The sequence below is a fragment of the Schistocerca gregaria genome, chromosome 7 (genome assembly GCF_023897955.1).
Source record: "Schistocerca gregaria isolate iqSchGreg1 chromosome 7, iqSchGreg1.2, whole genome shotgun sequence".
In the NCBI taxonomy this organism is placed as follows: Eukaryota; Metazoa; Arthropoda; class Insecta; order Orthoptera; family Acrididae; genus Schistocerca; species Schistocerca gregaria.
The window spans coordinates 120,177,284-120,198,661 of NC_064926.1; the positions used below are offsets into that span (position 1 = coordinate 120,177,284).

The 21,378-nt window shown below is 40.8% G+C and overlaps 1 pseudogene; it reads left to right on the plus strand.

Moving 5' to 3' along the window:
• The first annotated feature begins 376 nt into the window (after positions 1–376).
• LOC126282617 (5S ribosomal RNA) lies at positions 377–494 on the plus strand (annotated as a pseudogene).
• The last annotated feature ends 20,884 nt before the right edge of the window (positions 495–21,378 follow it).

Consider the following 21,378-nt stretch of genomic DNA (forward strand, 5'->3'; position numbering starts at 1 on the left):
TCTGTCCCTCAGAAATACTTTTCTTGCCATTGACACCCTACATTTTATATCCACTCTACTTCTTTCATCATCAGTTACTTTGCTGCCCAAATAACAGGACTAATCGATTACTTAAAGTGTCTTGTTTCCTAACCAAATTCCCTCAGCATTACCTGATTTAATTCGACTACATCCATTACACTCTTTTAGCTTTCGCTGGCGTTCATCTTATATCCAACTTTCAAGACACTTTCCAATCCACTCAAAAGCTCTTTCAAATCATTTGCTTTCTCTAACAGAATTACAATGCCACCGGCGAAGCTCGAGGTTTTTATTTCTTATTCCTGAACTTTAATTCCCACTCGGTCCCTTTTGCTGCTTGCTTACTGTACAGATTGGCAACGGCCTTGCCGCAGTGGATACACCGGTTCCCGTTAGATCACCGACGTTAAGTGCTGTCGGGCGTGGTCGGCACTTGTATGGGTGACCATCCAGGCCGCCATGCGCTGTTGCCATTTTTCGGGTTGCACTCAGCCTCGTGACGCCAATTGAGGAGCTACTCGACCGAATAGTAGCGACTTCGGACAGGAATACCATAATACCGGCCGAGAGAGTGGTGTGCTGACCCCACGCCCCTCCTATCCGTATCCTCGTCTAAGGATGACATGGTGGTCGGATGGTCCTGATGGGCCACTTGTGGCCTGTAGCCGGAGTGGTTACGGTACAGATTGAATAACTAAACGCATAGGCTACAATCGCGTCTGATCCCCTTATCATCCACTGCTTCCCTTTTATGTTGTTCGATTTTTATGTCTATGGTCGGGTTTCTGTACAAGTTGTAAACAGTATTTCGCCCACAGTATTTTACTACTGCTACCTCCAGATTTTCAAAGAGACGGTTGTCAACGAGGTCAAATGCTGTCTCTAAATCTACAAAAGCTATGAAGGTAAGTTGGCCTTTCCTTAATCTTCTGAGATAAATCGCAGGGTCAGCGTTGCCTATAGTGTTAGTACACTTCTCTGGAATCAAATTCATCTTCCCCAATGTCGATTTCTAACAGCTAATCCATCCTCCTGTAATGAATTTATGTAAGTATTTTGCAAAAAAATGCGTTGTTGAATTTATGTTCGGTAATATTCAGACCTGTTGGAATTGTAAATATTACATTCTTCTTGAAGTGTGGGGGTATTTCGTTTGTCTAATACATCTTGAATACTATATGGAAGATTTTTATCATAACTGGCTCTCCCAAGGCTATCAGTAGCTTTGATGGAAAGTCGTCTACCGCTGGGGACCTAAGTCGACAATTGCTTTTCAGTCTTCCGTCAAGTATCATACTCCCGTATCCCATCGCATCTTCAACTGTATCCTGTTCCATTTCTATAACATTGCCTTTATCTCCCTTGTATATACCCTTTACATGCTCCTTCTTTGCTTAGGACTGGTTTTCCATCTGAGCTGCTGGTAATCACAGAGCTGCTTCTCTTCCATTCAAAGGCCTCTTTAATTTTCCTTTACGCGTTGTTTATCTTTCAGCTAATGAAATATGCTTCTAAATCCTTACATTTCCCTTCTAGCAATTCCTGCTTGCTTAGCCATTTTGAACTTCTCTCAATCTCATTTCTTAGATGTTTGTATTCTCATTCATTTAATGCATTTTTATACTTCTACCTTTCATCAGGTAAATTCAAAATTTCTTATGTTATCCAAAGATTTCTTCTGGGCCTTGTCGTTTTACCTGCCTGATCCCCTGCCTCCTTCACTATTTCATCTCTCTAAGCTTCCAATTCGTCTTCTACTGTCTTTCTTTTCCTGCTCTAGACAGTCGTTGCCTAATGCTATCCACAAATTCTGTTTCTTTCTAATTATCCAGGTCCCATCTCCCTACCGTTTTGCAGTTTCCTTAGTGGTAAACCAATAAATTTTGGTCAGAGTTTACATCATTCACTGTGAATGTCTTACAGTTTAAAATTTGTTTATGAAATATCTGCCATATCATTTTATAATTAGTCTGAAAGCTTTCGTTGTCTCCAGGTCTCCTCCATGTGTAAAATCTTCTTTCATTATTCTTAAAGCAAGTGTTAGCGATGATTAAATTATGCTCTGCATAATTCTGCAAGACGGCTTCCTGTTCCATTCCTTTCCCCCATTGCATATTCATCTACATTCCCTTAACTATGTGAATAATTTCTTTTATCTCGTCATACATTTCCTCAGACCCTTCGCTATCTGCGGTGCTAGCTGGCATACAAACTAGTACGACGTTGGTGGGTGTTGGCGTTTTGTCTATTTTGGCTGTGATGACGCGTTCACTACGTTGCTCATCGTAGCTTAATCGCATTCCTGTTTTGTTATTTATTATGGAGTCTCCTCCCGCATTACCGCTATTTGCTTTTCTATTTATAACTCTGTATTTACTTGACCAGAAGTCACGTTCCTCCTGCCTTTGGACTGCACTAATTTCCATTATATCTAAATTCAACCAATCTCTTTCCGTTTTCCTTTCCTACCTGCGCGATTAAGGAATCTAATATTCCCCGCTGCCTTAAGTAGAAATCTGGTTTCATTTGTCCTGATGGCCACATCCTCCTGATTAGTCCCCACCCGAAGATCGCAATGAGGAACTACCTCAGCTCCAGAATGTTTTACCCAAGGCGATGTCACCATCGTTTAATCATACAGTAGAGCGGCACGCTCTCGGGAAAAATTACAGCCTGATTCTCCCCTTGTTTTCAGCTATTTGCAGTATCTGAACAGCAAGGTATTTTGGTTGATATTTCAAGGCCAGAACAGTCAGTCGTCCAGGCTGCTTCCATGGAACTACTGAAAAGGCTGCTTACCCTCTTCAAAAACTACACGTCTTTCCAGCCTCTCAACAGATGTCCCTCTGTTGTGGTTGCAACTGCGGTGCGGCTATCTGTACAGCTGAGGAATGCAATCCACTCCATCAGTGGGAAGATCCATGGTTGATAGGTGGAGGAAAGGTTCGAGAGGTTAAGGGCAAAAATATTTTACAGTTCATTTTCAGCTACACATCAGACGTAAGGTGCTATTGGACAAATTCGACTGGTCTTAATACAAATAAATTTTTGTTCTAAACACGTCCTTACATGGCAACCGAGCGAGGTGGCGCCGTGGTTAGCACACTGGGCTCGCATTCGGGAGGACGATGGTTCAAACCTGCGTCCAGCCATTCTGATTTATGTTTTCCATGATTTACCTAAATCGCTTCAAACAAGTGCCGGGAGTTTTCTCTGAAAGGACACTGTCGATTTCCTTTCCGATCCTTTCCTAATACGATGGGAACAATGACCTCGCTGTTTGGTCTCCTCCCCAAAATGAATCAACCAACTTTCGTGACACAAGGGTTACCTTGCCCCTTAATTTATATGTTAGTATGTAGAAGTCAGTCTTTGGATTTAGGACTGGAACCTTAATTTTTCCGGTCTATATCTCATCCACACCGCCTCCTTCGTTAGCCTTGCTTCTAGTTATGGCATTTTCACTAGATATGAATGGTATTGGAGGATTTCTGGATTTCTTTAGTAGAGATTACAAGCATTCATATCTTATTTGTATATATCTAGCACTATAATAAACAATTTTTAATCTCATCATCGGCGCTGACAAATATTAATTAGAATATTAATTAGACATATATTCAAGAATGCAGACATGTCATTACCCATAGCACCAAACGTTTTACCGTACGATTTTCCTACTCAGCTATCAAACTTACAACATCTACAATGATAATTATGTAGGGACCCGAAATGCAGATGTTCATTGACCATCAGTGTTTCATTTAATCAAGGCGTCTGAAACAGTTCGTTTGGATATCTTAATTCATGCATCACTGTACTCAAGTTGTTCTATAGCAGCCTGAGAAAAAAGAAGTCAACGTCTCGTATGTGGAACGAAGAAGCTGCCATGAAAAATTGTGCTGGTTTAACGTCCGCAGAATCCAGCATTTGGACCTTATATTTTTCCCTGTCGTTCATTATCTACTGATTAAAGAATGCTCACTACCAGAAGTGATGCCCGTTTGTAGTATACGCCGACTTTGAATGCCATCTAGCTTCTGTGACCTGCCGTGAAGGTGACCCAACAGCCTCACACAGCACCTTTACAGAGAAACATGTGCCATATGTGGCAGCGTACCAAATTGTATCATCCTATGTTTCCAGTCTTGACTGCTACAAACCTTATGTCAAGGATAATCCTGCTGTTTGGCTGCTCACTGAGCTCGCAAAATTTTCACAGGAGGTTGATAAGCTTTACAGCGATTACGTTCCCTGACCGAATCGAAGGAGGATGAAGATCTGTACAATAACGTCGTTGACTGTCTTATCTGTGGGTTGCCGTTAGACAGAAAAGCGGAAACTCCTCTTAGGGACCACTGTCATCTTAGGGGGAAGTTCGTGGTGCAGATCACAAAGCGTGAAATTCGAAGTACGACCTACCAAGGCAAATATCCGTTTTCTTTCATAATTTAATAAAGATGCTCACTTTCTAGTTGAGCACTTGGCTGATTTCGGCTTGGAGAAAGATCAGATCAGTGTTCTACCTGAGAGCATCGAGCAATACATTTCACTCTCCAAACGAATAACACCAAGAATTACGCTCCACTTCCTTGATACATTATGTTTTATGCAGGTGCACTCAAGAAACTCTTTGAAACTGTGCCTTAGGAGGATATGCATATCACTCGATCAGCATTTCCTGACGAGGAAAAGCTTCAACTTGCAAGAGGATTTTCCCATATGAGTTTGTGGATAGTATGGCGAAACTCAAAGAAACCAGGCTACCCGACGTAACTGTATTCTCCAGCAACATTACAGGCGCTGCCATAATGGATGCAGAGTATGAGCATGCCGTGAACGTCTGGATGGAATCCAACAGATCCACTTTAGGAGAGTATGCACAGCTTTACATGGACACTGACGTGCCCTTCCTTACTGATGTTTTAGAGACGTTCCGAAGTCTATTCATGGCCACATTTTCTCTGGATCCCACCTTTTATTACACAGCTACTGGGTTGTCTTGGGACGCAGTGCTCAAGAAAATGAAGTGCAGCATTGAATTATTGACCGATGCAGACATGCTTCCTTTATTTGGGTGATTGATCTGTGGGGGACTTTGCCAATGTGTGCATAGGCACGAGAAGGCAGATAATCCACATAGGGGTGACAGATTCAACGTATCCCTTCGTTCGAGTTACATAATGTACCTGGACGTAAATAACTTATGCGATGTAGCAATCACTGCCGATTGGTGAGTTTAGATGGGTGCCTGAAAAGGGATTCAAGGGGTTAGATGGAAAAATGATGGGGGGTAATGGCAGCTGATTCTGATGTAGGGTATGTGGTGGAGGCAGAACTCTCGTACCCTATTAGTGTGCACGAAGTGAATGGCGATTCGCCACTGTGTTCAGAGCAACTAGTTCCACAAGGCGGCTCCATGCCAACACTGATGACAACGCTGGGGGATAATCGGCGGTACATTATCCATTATTGTAGTCTCCAGCAGTGTCTCAGCTTGGGTATGGAGCTGGTTAGAATCACCTGGCCTATCGCCTTCAACCATTCCCCCTGGTTGAAGGAGTATATTGATTTGAATACGAGAGAGAGAGCTTCCACGACATGTGCCTTTGAGAAAGATTTTTAAAAATTAATGAAATAATTCAATTTTCAATAACACAATGGAGAATTTGAGGGAACAACGTAAAATTTTGATTAGAACCGAATGGGATGGGCATTACGGCGTAAGAAATTGCATTTCCAAACCGAATTTTAAGTACGTCACCATATTCAACAACAACTTTCTTGCTGTGGAGATGGCGAAGACTGCAATAGAGTTTATGAAACCTATTTATGTGGTGACGTGCATACTAGACCTATCCAAACTCCACATGTACCACTTTCATTATGAGTTTGCGAAAACTTCTTTCGCAGTTCCTAAATTATTTTATGTGCTTACATATAGCTTCATCTATTAGGTGAAAAACTGTGGTCCATATGAAGTAATGAGGTACCACAGTAATGAATTCGACAGGTCCTCATACATGCACGATAGTCCTTATGGTATTATTTCACAGAACTAGAAGGTTATCGGTCTTATGAAGGACGAAGCGAATAGATTGCCAATTGTGGAGTTTGTAGGTCTACGCTCAAATATGTATGCGTATCGCACTTCGGAAGGAGCCACGCAGAGATGAGCTAAGGGTGTGAGTCGTATGGCATCGAGAACTCGCCCTATGGAAGAGTATTTACAGTGCCTGTATGGCGGTGTGCACGGTGCTGCACCGCAGCCACCGCAAATGGTACGACAAACCACTACTGGATCGAAACGGCTCGAGGTTTACACTGTGATGCAGCCTAAAATCGACCTGTCGCCTCATGATGATAAAAGGGTCATTTGTGATGATGAGATTGAAACTCAACCGTACTCACACTACTCACTTGTTGCGAGAGAAGGGGTGGGGGACTCTAAGTGAGAGGGAGAGAGAATGAGACAGGGAGAGAGAGAGAAAGAGGGATTGTCTGCAAGGATAAAAACAAATAAAATATAAGAAAAGCAAAAACAAAAAATGTTAAAAAGCATATACAAAAAAATACATGTATCTTTATTTATTTGTTCATACAAAACGTATTAGTAGCTTATAAATATATACATCTACGCACCATGTGCGTCTTGTAAATCGAATAGCTTTTAAGTTTTTCACCTGCCGCTAGCCATCCAAGTCAGAATAGTTTTGAACTGTATGTGTATACACCTGTATGGCTCACAGTCCATCAGAATTGTTATTGAAAACCTTTTGCTATTGGGACTGTTGAAATTAATTCTAGGTGTGCACAGTCCACGAGAATTATTGTAAAAGGTATACTACTGGGGCTGTGGAATTTAGTTGTAGTAACTAAAGTATCTCCACATTAGTTTTTAGCTTAGATTTTAAAAAAATATTGCTACGAGTGTTACTGTTGTAGCGTGTAAGTTAAAAGTATTTCTGCGTTGGAACAGCAGAATCAATTTATACCTCAAGAATATTGTATTTTACGTCAAAACTACATTGTACCTCAAGAATTATATTGTACATAATTTTTTTTTTTAATTTGTATGAACTGAATAAACGAAGAAAAAAAATTCGTCACCATATGTCTTTGTTGTGGTTATTTACAATAAACCTGTCCTGTGTGGCATTGTGTATGTATATGTATAGAAAGGCTGTGCAGGTCATAAATGACATTAGTTTTGCTGAAGATATGTGCTATTAAGGAGGTAAAGTTTAAGTTGGAAGATAACAAAATATATAGAATGGTTGCAGGGAATCATGTATATCGTGCAGTAATAATTGGGTTATGGGAGCAGGAGGCATGTGGCTGGGTCCACTTACAATTATATATAGCACACATTCTAAAATTGTGTTTCCTGTCCTTGAAGAAAACCACAATGTGTAAGCGGGAAACAGGTTGAAAAAAAAAAAAAGAACACAGAGGTTGTGAGGTAAAAATTCATTTATTTATCATCCAACTTAAACGTAATTTTACATTTTCATAAGCAGACACAACAACACTATTTTCACACATCTTCTTCTTCTTCCTCTTCTTCTTCTTGAGTCGATGGAAAGAAGGACAAACATAGAATACCAGGTCTTGAATAGCAGTAAACTGTGAGGCTGAATAATTGAAGTGACATCACCATATCTTTATAGGGTATACCAGGATCATGCCAGTGAATCCCGTGGTAGAAATGTGTTAACCACTTTGCACACTTCTGTGTCTTAGCACACGTCACACACTTGAAAGACTTCAGTAACGCATAGTTTGCTGCGAATGTCTGTATTATTACTACATTTTTTTATGTACGCTACGAAGCAGCAACTTTAGATATGAACTGTTTACACTCACCATCATAGAAACTTTGAGCGTCTGCAATGATGTTCACAACTTTAGATGTCATTGTGGAATGTTCTAGGCATGGTGCAGCATCTGTTCATCTATACAGCTCATTGCACAACACCGGTGAGTGGCCAGTAGTTGATCACACGATCAGGTAGAACTAAAGCATATGCAGCAGTATGTTCTGGGAAATTTGTCAAAGATTGAAAGTCAGTTCGCACATCTGTAGGTTCAGACTTAATTATCTCATTCAGTTTCAAGCAGTCGATTACAATGATCGGTAATAGCTCCTTGAACTTCCGTGGACTGAGTAGACATTCTCCGCCTTCTTCTTGGGCACATTCACAGTAAGAAGCATGATACCCTGCATTCATATCATATCCTAGACTCATACATTAGCATTCCACTGTAGGAGTAATTTGTCATTTTGGGTAGGATTCTGAATTCTGGATGTCTTTAGCATAATTAACTTGCAGTTGTCAAACATAGTGGAATCATTTGCTATATTCCATCTTCTATCAATCTGAAACGCAATTGTGATGAATTGAAAAGGTTTTAATAGCCCATGTTTGTGTGCTCGCAGTCGGTAACACTGGGTACTCGAAAACCTCCCACAACGGAAATGTCAGTGACAGAAATGTACCAGAATTCATGACTTTCTAAAGCTTCAAACGCTCCTCGTCTGATGCAACAATATGTGGAATTTTCTATATTATCTTGCTGATTGTGATCACATTCTCCTCTTGAGCCCATTGAATGTATGAGTTTTTATCCAATTGTTCTGGTTAAATGTGGTTGAAGCGTAAGGTTTATGTGAGAAGTATTCCTGATGTATAACTCTCTCATCATACTTTACTGGACTGCTTGAATTGAGTGAGGACGTCATTGCGACGTTTCAGGCCAACTGATTTAAGAAACTCGTAGTTCACACATGTTATCACTTTGCGGTTCGGTAGGGAAGTGACGTACTGTGGATTGCGAACACTGGTTATATACCGTATGCCAATTCTGCCTTTGGTGTAATCGTTCAAAGATTTCCTCACCACGAAAATCAAAAGACTGATTATTCTGGTCCACAATGCACAGCTCCAAATAGTCTACTGTCAGAGCTGTCTCTGGAAGGTATATTTCATTGCAGGAGTCTGAACAATCTTACACTCCGTTGCAACTGAGTGGAAGAATCCTTAAATAGTATGAATCAGACTGTTGTTGAGATAGGAATGCGTTGTAATGTTACACTCGACTCGGATTGTGCTGACGGGCAGTATCTCCACAGTCTGATCTGACTTGTAAAATTTACTAGAATCCTTCTTCAAAACTTGTCCTTTTGTGAAACCCAAAAAATGTTCAAATGTGTGTGAATTCCTATGGGACCAAACTGCTGAGGTAATCGGACCCTAGACTTACACTCTAAAAAAAAACTAACTTACGCTAAGGACAACACAAACACCTATACCCAAGGGATCATTGCATTTACAGACCTTAATTCAGATGTTAGGGTATTGATGTTTGCATGTAGCTGAATACGTTTTCCAGACTGTTTTAAGACATCGTTTAAATCATGCACACGGTTCAATTTCCACAATGTCTTTTTCACCATTAATATCCATATGCAGTTTGTTGTTAGTCTCGATGATATTTGAGATGCTCTTGTATGACTCCAGTCCAATTAATGCAATACTCCATTCACCGAAACTCAAATCAATTGGCGGGAAGTAATCTGCACGCACTACAGATGATCGTTCTTTTAACGTCAAAGTGTACGACATTGCATCTGAACCTCAACAGATGAAGGAATGTTTAACGTTCCTCCTTATATAGTCTGCTTCTTTGTAAACGTTAACAGAAACATGATGGATGGATGTCCGCAGAGGTGTGTATTAAAGCCCTGATAGCGCCGAAAATTGTAGAACAAACGTCTTCTGTGAGTGAAGTATCGTGGTAATTCTTCTGGTGGTTGCAGGTCAACAAATGAGTTGAAATAGTAGATGGTATCAGCATTTTTCATAACATATGATTCCCAATAGGTGCCAGCCCCTGTGGCTGAGCGGTTTTAGGATCCTCAGTCCGGAACCTAGCTGCTGCCACGGTCGCAGGTTCGAATCCTGCCTCAGGCATGGGTTTGTGTGATGTCCTTAGGTAAGTTAGGTTTAAGTAGTTCTAAGTCTAGGGGACGGATGACCTCAGATGTTAAGTCCCATAGTGGTTAGAGCCATGTGAACCATTTGAACTTAGTACGTGCTGGGGCCTCCAGCAACATCTACATTCACAATACGACATTCATCAGTTTTCCACATTATCTTCGGTAATGTATCCCACATAAACACACCTCGGAATCTTGGAATGTTGAATTTCTTGTAACAAACGTAAGAAGATCAGTATTTGTGAGTGGTCGATCTGTTAGGACCGCTAATGGGCTTTTTTTTTATTTATGGATAAACAAAGTCCTTTCCTGTATGGTTTCAAGCATAGTCCTTTTCCGATGGCTGCGGCTGCCATCACGCACTTGCTTGAAATTCATCACTCCTAAACCCAACTTAATTTTTCCAAGCTTGGTTTTATCAACTGTAAATGCTGCGATGCGCTCACCTATACCAATATCCTTTCTTCTCCATATCTCCTTAGCCTTATCAGCTAAAATCCCATCTGCAATGTGACGACTTGAGACATCTTTATTTGCAGCATATGCAATGTCATTTTCCATACATGCTTCGTCGAGCAGATTCACCCCCTTGTGACCTCTGCCAAGCGTTTCTGAAGCTTTGTTCCAGATCTACAGTAGTTATACCCCGGCATGTGCAATTCCACTGGCTGTTTGTCTAGAATACCACCACCTCCTCTAATGTTTCTCCTCGCACGCATGGTATGCTACTGCCCTGGTTGAGGAGTGTGCGTTCCCATTACATAGCAAATCGTTAGCATTAATCCAACAGTTTTATGTTGCAGGAAATCCAAGCCATTTGACTTATGCTCTATTTCTCTCCACGAGAAACTCATCTGGTTTTGAGCTTTTGTGCAACTCCTCTGTGTAGAAGCAGCATGCAGTTTCTCCGCCTTTACTATCCCTCAATATATAAGTTCTAGGATTTGTTACTTGCATCTTTGAAACTGAAAATATCTCCGTTGACCAGTTCGGTAGGTATGATTTCTCAAATGCTGTCTTGTGTTTCGACATACGTATCAAACCACCTACATTAAATTTCTGTCAGTGTGGACCTAGCATTTTAATGCGATAGTACATTGTATCTACGAGTCCATTATCTCGAACCACGATTGGTCTCATTTTTATTGTGCTATGTTTGATTCCATTTTACTGAGCTGTTGTTTCTGGAAGGATATCTCTCCATTTGTATCAGCCGCGAAGATTAAAATGCATCCACATACCACCTCATATTGTTATGTCCAGACGCTCCACGATGTTTGCCTTCAGGCGAATGAATGTCGAGTAGTGATGTATTCCATACCGCTGAATCACGGTCTTGAAAAACTCTCCACAGGGATCGGTTTGGAGATTCGTTCATGTCTGCAGCAAACGCTCAAACACATCCGCAACATTCCTACCCGTTTTGTTTTAAAATTCCGAGGAAAATTTGGATTATATTTGAATCCATTATTATCATGTGAATATCCCCTCATATCTACAAGATCAGCTTGCCGTAAGTCATAGAAACCTTTCATCATAACATGCCTACGAGGGTATGCTTTGCGTGTTGGTTTGTGCGGTTCTCGAACTACTGTCTCCATACTTATTAGATGATACCTCTCTCTCTCTCTCTCTCTCTCTCTCTGTAAGCTCGGAGATTACTGAAACAGCCTAATTCGAATGAGCTGCATCACCTGCAGCAGCTGATGCCATGAGTAGCCGTAATCGATCAATTAGCTCTTTGGCGCGGTCTTAGTATATATACTGCGGATTCGATTGTTCACTGTTTTATGCTAAATGTCAACACCATCACCGCTGCTGCTGCTGTTGTTCTTGTTTTCACCATCAAGTATTGGTTTTGTAATGGTTTTATATTTGTTTTGCTCAGGCTTTTAGCTATCTTATGTACATCTGTCAAATGCAGTATTTCACGGTACATTTCCCTATCATTAACTAAATAATTTATAGATTTTTTGATAGGCCTTTGGAAAATAAGATTCATTATTCCCGGTGTTCTCTCAAACCTCCTATCACCAATCTGTATTGTATCATCAGTTACAGTTATAAGATGCATACCTAACATGTACGGTTTCCGCCTCCTAACGACGAAGTTCTATCTTTCTGAGCAGGTGGATGCTGGATAATTAATTCGCCAATTGCAACATCATCGTTATCGTGCGGTTTTGTTTTGGCTGAGAGCTGCTTGAGAGATTGAGTAACCGATTTAGAAGTCTCTCTTAGTGTTTGCTGTGGATCTATGTTTCTTGATCTTACTTTATACATATTTCATTAAATAACTCATTTAACACATTGACCAGTCTCAGAAGAGTGTGGTAATACGTCTCTAGTTCATTGCGCATACCTCCACCTTTATGCACGATATCCCTACTTTTCGCATCCATGTACAGGCGAATGTTCTGTCTGTGTACACCCGTCTCTCAGGTTGAGGGCTGGACATGAGGGCGAATTTGTTCATGGTACAGCGTATACTGATGTAGTAACCTCTCTTACCGGGCTATATTTGCAGAAACTCTGGAAAGTTTCGCCTGTGCCTAGAATCATTCAGTCTTCTTGTCTCATCAATAACGAGAAACCCATGCTGTGAATGATTTCAGCAATTAGCTCATACCTTTACAAAATCAATGAACGACATGTCAGTTCCTACAAGTGCCTGGTAAATGGGTTTTAAATTCATATTGTCTTGTTTGAAGACTATAATGAGTTTTGCATTATCCCTAACCTGTTGTATGGGGATTCTGGAATATGTCTGTCTTAGATAAAACACATCAGCACCCATTAACGATCGAAACAGAAATATTTTCGAATTTGATCTTGGTTTCCCACAGCAACATCGTTAAATATGAAGACGGTATTTGGCTTTGCTTTTCAGGTAGAGGGATATCACCACTTTCATGAATGTTGTGCATATAACACCTTTTGCACCGCGCAATATATCTTATAATAGCTGATACTTGGGATGAAACCGTGTTTTTGAGAAAACACAAACATGTTCAAATCGGACTCCACCTACACGTGTTATCAACGTCATGAGGACATTGTTATTACCACAGTTGGATGGAATTGCATCAATGGCTCGTATATGATCAGGAAGGAGAATTCCATTCTTCTTCCTCTTCAGGTTTTCTTTTGCCTCTTCACAGGATTAGTCACCGACGACAAAGTTTTCGTGATGAGGGTGTTTCACTGACGGTGCCATGATACTAACTACGCCAGGTATTGACGAGTAGTTGGCATATATAGAATATACACTTGAAGGGACAGTAATAGTATGTGTAGCCACTATAGCTCCATTACTTAACCAACTGAGCTATGTTGGCTACCCAGATATATATATATATATATATATATATATATATATATATATATATATATATATATATATATATATATATAACCCATGAAATGTTAGAGGTAATTGTCTGCTGCTGCTGCATCACTGTCGGGGTAGCATTGACAAAAAAATGATATTAATAAGCATAATACATGGACTATAATGAGTGAGGTATGAAATAAAACACAAACACATTTTGAGATTTTATATACATACATTATTTATTTAAGTATCATACACAGGATGCAGTATGTCAAATAAAGTCATCAGACTCTTTCTTTATCTTCTTCTTTGCACCTCTACAGAATTTCGCAAGCATAACTTCTTGATATGCAAGAAATTCCGCATGTATCTTCCTCAAGCCAATGGACAGCTCACAGTACACGGGTTTCACAAATGTACCTAATCTGTGTCTCTTGTGGTTCAGCGTTCATGCAAAAACAAAGGAACTACTGCAAATTATCAAAATGTACACAAGAACTCGTAGCAAGCTTACATCATTGTATGCAGGGGGTGTGCTCTGCAACCAAAGATTCACTCTCTCCAATGCAAGGCGTAGCACAATTTCCGGATCGTATAAGATCATTACTCAGGCGTTCCGTAGATAAACACACTTGCCACATGATTTCACTCATAGTGCACAATCATTCACTGTTGTAATAGATAGTGCCACACCAGTAAGGCGAATGTCTGGAGGGAAGTGGTACGAGTCGGATAATACTCTGCAGTCATCTGATGATTGATGTAGCGCTCTGCATTACATGTTTCGTCCCAATCGAACTGAGAAATTCGATGCATTTTCAATACCTATTCTCACATGCAAGCCCCAGTCATGATGTGCTTCTGTACCAATGTTTACACGTTTCGTTCCACTGAAAGTTAAATTGTATGTAGAACTGAGAAGCAGGGATACACTTGATGTCTTATTATCCACTGCATCTGCACTCTGTGCGTGCTCTAGCATAGGGATGTTCTGCTGGGATGGGTTGTATGTTGGTGACCAGTCCTCCGACGTCATAAGTCAAAGGGTCCCACATGAGGCAAAGGTCTTGACAAGATGGCAGGCGAGGTTGCTGCAGGTCCGGCAGCAGCAGAGGTCGACATGTTGACGCTCGACTCTGCAGGCTTGGACATGTCGACTGAGTTCTGTCTCAACATGGCAGGACACGTTAATGAACCATGCAGACATGTCGAGTGCTACTGCTGAACAAAGAGTAGGAAGCGTTATATATGGCCCAAGATGCAAAAACAGCTAATAATGATGATAACGCTAACCACAGACAAAGACGTGATTGGGATACCTGTCACAAACATGGCAGGATACAACCATAAAATTGACCCAGTTTAAATCAGTAGGTATTATCCAAGCTTGGACGCTTGTGAGCGAATACTTAAAGATTTATGGAATTAATCAGGTTATATTGCACAGAGAAGTACACAAGTTGGGCCTTGTCTTTGAAAGTGTTTCAGGATGTAATAAATAAGGTACGTCATAGCGCAACTCGACTTCCATCGATAAGGCTTTTGAAGAATAAGTGTTCTTCCCACATCAAGGACAACTGAAACATCAGGAAATAGTGAAACAAGTGATCCACGGCACCTGAGTAGCGGACCGAGAGGGAGCTGATAAGACATCGTAAGTCAAAGGGTTCCATGTGAGGCAGAAAGTCCTCATACAAACACATCATTTGTCAAACAGCCAAAAGAGGGGTAGCCACAAAATGTTTACAACCTACTACAGACCGCAGAAAGAGTGCCACGTTGCCTACACTAATGCAGTCGAAGTCGAAGGCCTCGTATTCGGGAAGGCGATTGGTGCCCACCATTTAAAGGAATTTATTGAATAGAAAGCGTAGCATGCAGGATTTGTAATCAAAGATAAATAAAAGTAAGATAAGTTAGAATGAAGGCATTAAGTATATTTGTAATGTAGTAACCAGCTCGAAGTAAGGGAACGGTTATTAGCAAAATTTTTGAACAAGGTATTAATCTAAACCACCACAAGTTCTGTGAAAACATGGCGAAACGCCACAAATACATAACCCAAACATTGGCAGAAGATTGCGTTTTATTTGATAATTTCGTAATTTAGAAAAATCAGAAATTACCCTGCCAACAAAGTTATTGGTTCGAAATGCTGATCGTTTGAACGGTGAATTTTAGGTAGGGACATGCAAAGGAACACTGCACGTCGAAGGCAGAAAACCGAGATCTTGGATGTGACAACATCTTCATCAAGAGTCAAGATGTACAGTGATCCAATGTATTTTCTTGCGCAACATAAGATGACAATTTTTCATTAAAGGTTGATGAAAAGGCAAGTGGTGTTTCCTGGTCAAGTCAGGATGACTTGAATACTGCGGTAGTTCCTCCCTGTCAGAGCGACATAGGAGGACATTGACTGGGAGGTTTAGTGGAATTCTCACATGTATGTGAACTTTGATTAACTGGCTGAGAAAGGGTTTGACACAGTGTACACGAGTGGAGTTATACACAAAAACACAGGACGATAGTCAAACGAAATAGCTTATTTTCATGATGTTGCAACCCGGGATGAAACAGTAGCAAGTGTGTAGTGAGAAAAGAATGAAGGGACTGTTGTAATTGTTGGATTTAAGGAGCTTCCTACAATTTCATATTATTCAATGTTCAACAGGTAATTAATGACATGTACAAAGCAACAAGCTAGTCATAATGGAAAATAACCACGAAAGTAAGAAAAAAGTTGTATTCACCAACATGGTAAGCTAACACAATGAAAAAAGGTACGTAACTCGTTTGCATCATTAATTAATAACTTGGATATTTAAGTATAATTAGATTAAGTTTTATCAATGTCCTAAACATTTCTACGTGGATCCGTACATTGTGGTATGCCCTTAGACGTTTGTGTCAGCCTGTCTGAATGATCAAATTCAGCTGCGTCTGTGAGATGGGTAGCGGACTTTAACAAATTTACGATTATGTTATAAAACATTTTAACTAACCTTAGAGGTAGTGTAGTAAAACTGGTAAACTGTGCCGGCCGCGGTGGTCGTGCGGTTCTAGGCGCTCCAGACCGGAGACGCACTACTGCTACGGTCGCAGGTTCGAATCCTGCCTCGGGCATGGATGTGTGTGATGTCCTTACGTTAGTTAGGTTTAAGTAGTTCTAAGTTCTAGGGGACTGATGACCACAGCAGTTGAGTCCCATAGTGCTCAGATCCATTTTTTTTTTTTGGTAAACTGTGTAGTACTACTGAACTGTGAATTTACTTTCAAACCTTTTCTTAAGAACTTACTTTATGTACTAACGATTCATCAAGAACATTAACACATTTAATCACACTATGTGAGCGTGGAAGTAGTTGCCAGTGGGTAACTGATGAAAACAAATTAAATTGTTTTTCAACAAATGGAAATATTATTCCTTCAAACCCTTTTTTTAAAAACAGATTTAAAATTATAATCAGAACGCACCCTCAAAATATCAAGTTACAATTTTATTCAGAGGCAGAAAGAACAAATATTGACAGTATGAGCTTTCGGGCTGAGAACCTTGCCGCTGCCTTTTGACACGGCCGCAGTCACGACCGCTCGCAACAACCTCTGAAAGACTACACTGGTGCAAATCTGCAACACACCAGATTACTTTAAACTACAAATTTTAACAACTCACTCTAGCACATGAACTATGCACGCCGTAGGAGGGATGGAAATGGTACAAAACACTAACATTAAAAAAATTAACTTGCCACTAAAGGTGCAACTTGATTAAAAAAAAAAGAAAAAGATCTCTTACGGTGGAAGGGTGGCAACTATATACACTAAAATGACCATTTAAATAAAAACCCATGAATTGTAGTCTTACATAAAATACACAAACACACTCTACCTTGCACACATACCGCCTCTCAAGATGATAGGCAAGATAAAAACATATCTCAGGAATTCGGCCGTTAAAGTTCAAGCAATAAATTCGTTAACATCGAATCCGACAAACATGACAGAGGCAGCTATTAACGTACGGCAGACCGACAGACAGACAGACAGACATATCTGCCTAACAAATGCGGACGAGAGACAGACGACCAAGCTGGGGACGAGAGACTGTCCAAGAAAACAAGTAGAATTAAACAAGTAAATGAAGCAACATATCGCGTATCACTTAACTTCTAATAAACTGCGATGTCTGGCAAAGACCTGGGGCAGCACCCCCAAAACGCTCTCCCGAACCGTCCGCTGCCAGCCGCTTCAACGGATGCAGGAAGGCGCGCCGATCTCCCTCGCTATACGGCGCGTCTCACTGGACTCACGTGGAGACCTCACATGCGCCGACGCTCAAGGCGGACAAGTCATCTCGTGTCCCAGTGCGCGACCGACCAACTGATCTATCCAACCGCCTGAGCAACTCGAGCAGACTGGCGGCCTAACACATACTAGCACTCCAGACGACAGACAGGCACTGACTGCCCCACAACATACAGATCCGAGGATTCTCCTGAAAGACGTACTGACAAGTGAATAAATAAATGACCAGACGCTAATTTGTTAGACTACACAGTCTCAAAGCAAACAGGTATGAAAAGGGATTGGCACAACTTATGATACGTCGACGCTCATGAAATTATGTCCAGTGAAGTCATTTTTCTGTTTGAACCTGCAGCATCACAGCTTTTGTATGATCGTAGCAGAAAATTAATCAGTAACGGATAGGTTATGTAAGGCAGCAAGGTTTTGCCAAAATAGAAAAATAAATTTTGATACGTTTTATTTAATTTATATAGTACGGGATCGAATTTTATGTGGAGTTATCAAGTCGTTAACGATTTATAGGTTGATACTGGGGAGCCACGAAGTAACATTTCTGAAGAGGTACAAGCTTTGACTGAAATATCCGCACAGGCTCTGACAACAAGACAGACGTGTGCATTCGCAGTCTCTGAGGGTGACAGGGAAAAAGGGCTGCAGGCAGGAGGGATTATGGCCGTCGCTCTGCTGCTCGTCGAGAAAAAGCTAGAAAGGGGCTTATCGCAGTGGCTCTGTTATTGTTAAGGAGGCAGAGATGAGTTTACGGTCGTAAAGATAGCGTCATACAAGCACAGAGGATTGGACGAGAGTTGCATCCAACAGATGCGAGCTAACGGTAACAGAAGTTCTTACGCCAGACGCCGAAGCATATTCATGCGGAGTTACACAGAAATGTATCTGATTTGCTGAATTTTAGACAAAGGAGGGGTCACAATTGATTCTAGAAGTTTCTGCCGAAGTGAACATGAGCTCAAGGTGGTTGGTTAATAGCTTCGTGACTCCTAATAGGCTCGTTGATTGGCTACAACGAAAATTGACCATAACAGGGCAGGCTTTGCTCGAAACTGAGCACTGCACGGTGAGGCGACTGGCTTGTTCGTGGGTGTCGACAGGACACTCTTCGCTGGATAGCGTTTTGAAACACTGCTGGTCAGGCGCCAGGGAACCATCTCGCCATTATATTTTGATCAGTAAGTACATGAGTCTACACGAATAGTAAAAGATTTTGAAAACACACTTGCTCTCTTAGTAACAAATGGTTCTGAGTTCATAACGGGCACCAAAATGGATACAGGGATTAGTGAACACAGATTTGTCGTAGCGAGGACGGACAAGCGTAGAGGAGGCAGTCTCTTTAGTAGATCTGTTACATTTTCTAAGTGTTCTGCCAATAAAACACAGCATTCGGATTGTCTTCCCCGCAACAATTTTTACGTTTTCTTTCCAATTTAGGTTGTTCGTAACAGTAATTCCTAGGTATTTGGTCGAATTTACGGCCTTTAGATTGGACTGGTTTATCGTGTAACTGAAGTGTAACGCGTTCCTTCTAGAGAGTGAATCGTTGGTTGCAGAGCACAGACCCTGTATACAATTTTTTTGTAAACTTGCTACGTGTCCACAGTGTACATGTTGATGATTTGGAGCAGTTCCTTTGTTAGTGCATGAACGCTGAACCAAAAGAGACACAGATTAGGTACACTCGTGAAAACCCGAGTACTGTCAGCTGCCCATTGGCTTGACGGAGATACACGCGGAATATACTGCATATCAAGAACTGTTTGGGAAATTTTGTAGAGGTGCCAAGAAGAAGATAAAGAAAGAGTCTGATGACTTTTTTTGAAATACTCCACCTGTGTATGATATTTAAATAAATAATGTATGTATATAAAATCTCAAAATGTATTTGAGTTTTATTTCATACCTCTCTCATTATAGTCCATGTATTATGCTTATTAATATCATTTATCTTCAATGCTACACCGACAGTGATGCAACAGCAGCAGCAGACGATTACCTCAAACATCTTTATGGATAATATATTACCCATATAGCTCAGCTAACACTTGGTTTAAGAATCATGAAAGAAGGTTGTATACGTGGAAGAACCCTGGAGATACTAAAAGGTATCAGATAGATTATATAATGGTAAGACAGAGATTTAGGAACCAGGTTTTAAGTTGTAAGACATTTCCAGGGGCAGATGTGGACTCTGACCACAATCTATTGGTTATGACCTGTAGATTAAAACTGAAGAAACTGCAAAAATGTGGGAAATTAAGGAGATGGGACATGGATAAACTGAAAGAACCAGAGGTTGTACAGAGTTTCAGAGAGAGCATAAGGGAACAATTGACAGGAATAGGGGAAAGAAATACAGTAGAAGAAGAATGGGTAGCTCTGAGGGATGTAGTAGTGAAGGCAGCAGAGGATAAAGTAGGTACAAAGACGAGGGCTGCTAGAAATCCTTGGGTAACAGAAGAAATATTGAATTTAATTGATGAAAGGAGAAAATATAAAAATGCAGTAAATGAAGCAGGCAAAAAGGAATACAAACGTCTCAAAAATGAGATCGACAGGAAGTGCAAAATGGCTAAACAGGGATGGCTAGAGGACAAATGTAAGGATGTAGAAGCTTATCTCACTAGGGGTAAGATAGATACTGCCTACAGGAAAATTAAAGAGACCTTTGGAGAGAAGAGAACCACGTGTATGAATATCAAGAGCTCAGATGGCAGCCCAGTTCTAAGCAAAGAAGGGAAGGCAGAAAGGTGGAAGGAGTATATAGAAGGTTTATACAAGAGCGATGTGCTTGAGGACAATATTATGGAAATAGAAGAGGATGTAGATGAAGACGAAATGGGAGATACGATACTGCGTGAAGAGTTTGACAGAGCACTGAAAGACCTGAGTCGAAACAAGGCCCCCGGAGTAGACAACATTCCATTAGAACTACTGACGGCCTTGGGAGAGCCAGTCATGACAAAACTCTACCAGCTGGTGAGCAAGATGTATGAGACAGGCGAAATACCCTCAGACTTCAAGAAGAATATAATAATTCCAATCCCAAAGAAAGCAGGTGCTGACAGATGTGAAAATTACCGAACTATCAGTTTAATAAGCCACGGCTGCAAAATACTAACGCGAATTTATACAGACGAATGGAAAAACTGGTAGATGCAGACCTCGGGGAAGATCAGTTTGGATTCCGTAGAAATGTTGGAACACGTGAGGCAATACTGACCTTACGACTTATCTTAGAAGAAAGATTAAGAAAAGGCAAACCTACGTTTCTAGCATTTGTAGACTTAGAGAAAGCTTTTGACAATGTTGACTGGAATACTCTTTTTCAAATTCTGAAGGTGGCAGGGGTAAAATACAGGGAGCGAAAGGCTATTTATAATTTGTACAGAAACCAGATGGCAGTAATAAGAGTCGAGGGGCATGAAAGGGAAGCAGTGGTTGGGAAAGGAGTGAGACAGGGTTGTAGCCTCTCCCCGTTGTTATTCAATCTGTATATTGAGCAAGCAGTAAAGGAAACAAAAGAAAAATTTGGAGTAGGTATTAAAATTCATGGAGACGAAGTAAAAAGTTTGAGGTTCGCCGATGACATTGTAATTCTGTCAGAGACGGCAAAGGACTTGGAAGAGCAGTTGAACGGAATGGACAGTGTCTTGAAAGGAGGATATAAGATGAACATTAACAAAAGCAAAACGAG